Genomic DNA, 6,188 nt, shown 5'->3' with positions numbered 1-6,188 from the left:
TATATTTTGGATTAATGTTTTCGTTCCAAAATTGCTTAACACTTCTTTCTCTTCTCCATTTTTTTGCTGCCACAAGCAGCCTGTGTCTGCGCCATGGATAGGTCTCGTCGCGTGTGCGGTGTGTCTGTGGTCGCTTGTCTTTTACATAATAATTAGCAATCATTTCGAGTGTCATGCCGTTCGACAGCTGAAGAAGTAACTAAGTTGTGGATGCTTACGAAAGAGTTTGAGGCGCGCTGTTGTCATTATAATTCACGGTCAATTTGATTTATTTACCACAAATGAAGATACGTTTTACTTGATTTGGTAGATATTTGTATACTATACAACTTGTAAAGTCATATTAATTTAATAATTTTATGTAAATTCATATTTAATGTGTTTTTAATCAGCATAAATTATGGTGAATTTTCGACTTTGACAGATTAAATTACAAACATATGTATGTAGATATACTTATTGTTCAGTTAACAGATAAATACATTGATTCATGATGTCATTGACGAAAGCTCTTTGTTTACATTTACTGTGAAAGTTTGACAATTCGTTGACGGAGTCGTAATATTTTGGGTTAACACAACATCCTAAAATTCATTTGGGTATCGACAATTATGGATTACCGCTATAATATACTTTTAGATTTTGCAAAAGTCTGTTGTATAGTCTACCTTATCTAGAAAGCATATATTTTAGGAGATCCCTATTGATTGATGTGCAAAGTAGTAAAGTAGTAAAGAAAATCGTGCTTGGAAAGTATCATGTCAGCATTAAATAAATAACCTTAACGCTTTTTCTTACGAATTTGCTCATTTCCTTACTTTGGAAGAGTCTGTCTTACATGTTGAATTCGCATGTAAATATGTTATCATTCATTATAAGACATTTAATAGGTCATAATTATATGCAACAAATTAGTATCGGAGCATACCCACAGTACCATATCGTATGAGTGTAATAGCAGAAACAGCGAACAACGCAAAACCGCAGCCCGAATCAGCTGATACGACCTATCTTATGAGAACACAATGTAAATGATTAGCCAACACCGCTTCTAACGTCCGCTTTACCGTACGTTATCGTAGAATTCCCGTAGAAACTAGTCAGCTGATTGCTCTCTCATAACGCAGGGTTGCCGGTCTCGATATACTGTAGTAATTATAAAAATTGTTTTCAATATTTTTGAAATTTTCTTAAACTAACCAAAAATATATAAGCAATTTTTAATAGTTTGATTTCAGTTTTGATATTTTATATTATGAAAAATTCAAATTGAAAGCTTAGATCTGTACAAAACTGTATATGCGTATTGAGCAATGCCAACATTGTTCAAGTGAAAATAAAAAGGAATGGCTGATTTGTACGGGCTCAATTTATGACAAATTTTGTTCACTACGGGCGATAACTAAGGAAGGGAGGAGCGGAATTCGCTATTTATGCTATAACACTTGTAACGGGTGTTTTTTGTAGCCGTGTGGTTTTCAATGAGTCAATAATTTTTTGGGTGTTGGTCATTTTGGCAGATGGTACCAGATTTATAAATAGTTTGGCTTACCATTTCAAAATGAGTAGACTTATATCGTACTTACTCCGGAACAATGAGCACCAAAACAGTTTGAAGACGCCGAACTGCATGCAATATTGGATGAAGACGATACTATGAGTTAAATGTTTCTGCTTTAGTTCATTCTTCAACCTTGGTAACTACCGGTGTTTATTTATTAATTCGTTTTAATATGTTTTAAAGAGGAAGATTGATTTATAACTATAACTGCATGTAAAAGTAATATTGTAATATAGAGCCGAAAATTTTGTACTAAAATAAAAAATTGATTGCCAAAGATCCAAAAATACGGGTAAAATATATGATAAAAGTCACACTCTAATGTACACATAACGTTTTTTTCAATAGGGACTATACAAAAGTAGACTGATAGGGACAGAAAAGGACGCCATATGTTTCCGTGTCATTGAGACAAAGAAGTGCCTATAATGTCGAGATTATTGCTACTGCTAGCGAATCAATTGAGGAAGATACAAATCAGTCTCTCATTCGTCGTTCTCAAGTGTTGGGAGTTCTATGACGTCGATGTTGCGAATTTTGCGAAAAGATCTCGGCCTGTATCCTGAGATCAAATTGACCCAAGAACTGAAGCCGCCTGACCATCAGAATCGTCGTATGTTCGTGAATTGGGCTGAGCAACAACTTGAAAATGATAAGGCTCATTTCTGGCTGAATGGCTTCGTCAATAAGCAAAATATGCGTTATTGGTCAGGCAGCAATCCACATGTTGCGTGCGGTTTATAGGCCGGCGGCGTTATTGAGCCCTACTTCTTCATATATTATCAAGACCGACACGTAAATGTGAATAAAAATCGCTACCGCTCAATGATAACCGCATATTTTTGGTCCAAATTGGATGATATAGACTTGGACAATATGTGGTTTCAACAAGACCGCTGTCGCCGCCGCGAGCCACATAGCGAATGTCACAACCGATTTATTGAAAACCAAGTTTGGTGAAGGTGTTATACCACGAAATGGCCCAGTCAATTAGCCGCCTCGGTCGTGCGATTTGACGCCGTTAGACTATTTACTGTGAAGCTACGACAAGTGTATGATCAATGCCAATAAGACAGCGACGATTATCGAACGTGATATTGCAGCAGTATCGGCCGATTTATGCTTGAAAACTGTCGAAAATTGGGTTCAGCGCCTGGATTCCTGCAAGCGTGGCCATAGTGGCCATGCAAAAGAAATCAACTTCCATATATAATGACTTCGAATATACCATTCTTTTACAGGAACAAAGAATTTCATTGATATCCCAAACTGTTTTTGTAGCGTTTATATTGAAAAACCCATTGTAACTAGCTAGTATGTGAAAATAAAACCCGACTGCATAATGACTAACCATATTTTTCACTTAGTTGCCTGCTGTGTTTTCAGTTCAACTCAAATGCAGACAATTTGTAAATAGATATGTGTTTTGTATAAACTTTAATTTATTGCGGTTTGACAGTTATGTCACCGCAAATATTGACAGCAAGTGGTGGCATATTGCATGTTATCCGCGTCAACTTTTATTGTATGCAAATGGTCGTATATTACTCCCACGCAGTGTGGGATCCCAGAGGGTTAAAAAGGTGGCAATTTCATATGTCTTTGACATAAAAAAGTAATAAAGACGCTTTAGCATAAATATTTGAATTAGTAAATCAATTAGCACATTAAAAACAGTTAAAATGTAAGTAGACGAGTTCTGCAAGATTTTGTTGGTAATGTCGGTTATATTAATTGGATAACCGTAACAATATGTTTATAATAAAACACTGGAGATATGAAAAGAAACCAGTGTGAGCATCATATAAAATCTTATGATATGCTCGAAAAGTAGTTGTTCAAGGCTAAATAATAATTATTTTATGTCTCATTTGTAAAACTAAGGAAGGCCTAAATTCGGACGTAGTCGCAATTCGTAACATTTGTAGGTATGGACAAATTTTCAGGTATTATACTAGCAAAACATTACAATAAAATATTGTAAAATATGTAACTGTCGTTATTAGACGAAATTGCTAGTCAATTACAATCTACTGGAACAGAATGGACTATACGAGAATTGATTGTGAGAGATCACATGTTCACTTAAAGCTAATTGAATAGTTTACGTATTAACTGATACATTCGGTATACAGTCCCAATATTTGAAAATTATTACATTAGGTATGTGGGGAGTAGAGCATTGAGATAAAAACGGACGCGATTTCAACTACTTATCTCAGTTGGCGAAAATATGCACAAGAAAATATACTATTTTTTGTATATTATTAAGATAATTCACGTATTGCTCCATATATTCGACGTAGAGTCAATTAGATTAACGAAAATCATAATTTTTGTAGATGAGGCTGACACTCATGGACACAGGCAAGGTAACAAATTATTAGCGATAAAACTATTATCATGAAAATTTGTCAACTTAAGGGATCGACTCTGTGTGGTTCGGTTCCACTAGTTTCGCGATTTTTTTAATGCTGGAATTAAATAATCGGTCCGATTTTTATAAATAAATATATAATTTTGTTTTTGTTTGAGATTTGACAGAATGGCGACGGCTTGAACGAAAATTATCGATTTTTGCCCTTTTTTCGACAGTTTTTCGTAGAAAAAAATTGGAAGATTTTATTTTAGAGGTTCCATAGGTTCCATAGCGAATGACGTCAAACATTTTCTTTCGAAATTGGAACTAGGTATCTTCAAAACTCTTCCTATGAGAATGGAAACTGTTTTTAAAAACACCATTCTGAGAAAAACACATTTGAAGTTTGGTGTCGTTACGTTTCCCACTCTGTTCCTTTTCCGCAAGAAACGCTATAGCGAAACGAAAACCTATAAAGGGCCATAACTAAGCACTAAATTAAGATACAAAACTGTAATTTGGCACAGGGGATTGATGTAGCAAGAGCACCTGTGGGCGTGGCCCCGCCCTCTATTAAGTTTAATATACATATCTGCTAAACCACTAAAGCTACAACAACCAAATTTGCTAAACTCGAATACTATAAGAAGTCCTACAGGCAGCGTGAAAATGGATGAAATCGGGATATAGCCCCGCTTACTCTCCATATAACGGTACTGTTAAACTACTTGAGTCGCAATAAATCAATTACTAATTACGCCAGAGACATTAAATTTTACCTCCGAGATGGTATGAAAAGACTTTATATGATACGGTGTAAAAATTGGTTGAAGTACGTGAAACCGCCCATTTTTTGGTGAAGTCCCACATCTCGGGAACCGACCTACCGATTTCGATTAAATTTAGTACGTAGCATTCGTTTTATATTCCTATGTAATTTGGCGAAATCGGTTACTTTTCATACCGCAGAATTTGAAATTCCATTTCATTCTTTCACAAATGGGGAAACAATTAATATAACGAGATAAATGTTGCGCGAATAATGCCTTTAATATATGCCACCTTATGACCAAACATTTTTTAAGTCCAACAAAAACTGTTCAAGTCCCTAGTTACCGAATATTTGGACCCCAGACCCTGTATACCCTAATCATGACTAGAAAACTAAACCTTTATTATTAAAAAATTTTATTTCATTAAAATATAAGATATGCAATTGTTATAAAAACAAAGAGTACAATCAATATTTTCATGACAATTTTCAATCTGGGCATTTGAAAACATCACACTCAACAAGATATCCAGAGCAACAAAAAAATTTTTTTTAAGAGCTGTGTAATGAAAGTCGAACGTCAACAGTGGAGGCTTGAAAGTTAAATTTAGCTTTCATGAGTGGGTATAAAACCCACTATACTATTAACAGGGTTTTACTCCGCTAACTTGATTTTAATCTTATCCTCATAGATTTATAGAATACAGAGTGAGCGAGTCATTCTTTTTTTCACAACGGTACAAATATCGCAAATATCAGACCAATTTGTTTTGCAACATAATATTTGTACCCTGAAAGGTCTGAAATTTTGCATACGTAATTTTCTCCGAAAGAAGCTGGTCAAAACCACCGATATCGCACCACTATAGCATATAGCTGCCATATACTTTTTCATTTGACGAGATATCTTCACGAAATTTGGCATGAGCTTTTGTTTAAGACAGTGGTGTAATCTTCTAAGAAATTTTACAGATCAGATCACTATAGCATATAGCTGCAATACAAAATGACCGTTCCAGTAAAGAATCATTTATATTTGTGAAGGGTATTTTTTATTATATTCAATTTATTTGTAATCATTATAATATCCTTCGTGTTTGTATATGGATTTCTATAGACTTTGAGTGTACAGTTTTTTTCGCAAAGCAACCAACCCCATTAGAACTTTGATAACAAAAACATTTTGAGTAATTATTATTAGCCAAATAATAAAAGAACCACTTTAGCAATAACAAGTGGAAATTATTCTGAAAACTCTACTTTGAGAACTTTCATCAGAGACTGATAATAAATTTGTAAAAATTCTCTGTTTGCGGTTAATAGAACTTTTTCCGTTTACATACATGTACAGTTAACAGGGTACTTAGCATTTATTGTTTTACGACTAATGGCCGCTGGATGTCGCTCCAAACTTTCGGCTACATAACTTTATAAAGAACTGTTAGTAGTACAGTTACATATGGATAAATGCGGATGACCACATTTTAGGACAAAAA

The sequence above is a fragment of the Bactrocera tryoni genome, unplaced genomic scaffold (assembly GCF_016617805.1).
Source record: "Bactrocera tryoni isolate S06 unplaced genomic scaffold, CSIRO_BtryS06_freeze2 scaffold_11, whole genome shotgun sequence".
Taxonomy (NCBI): domain Eukaryota; kingdom Metazoa; phylum Arthropoda; class Insecta; order Diptera; family Tephritidae; genus Bactrocera; species Bactrocera tryoni.
This window is presented reverse-complemented; position numbering follows the sequence as displayed.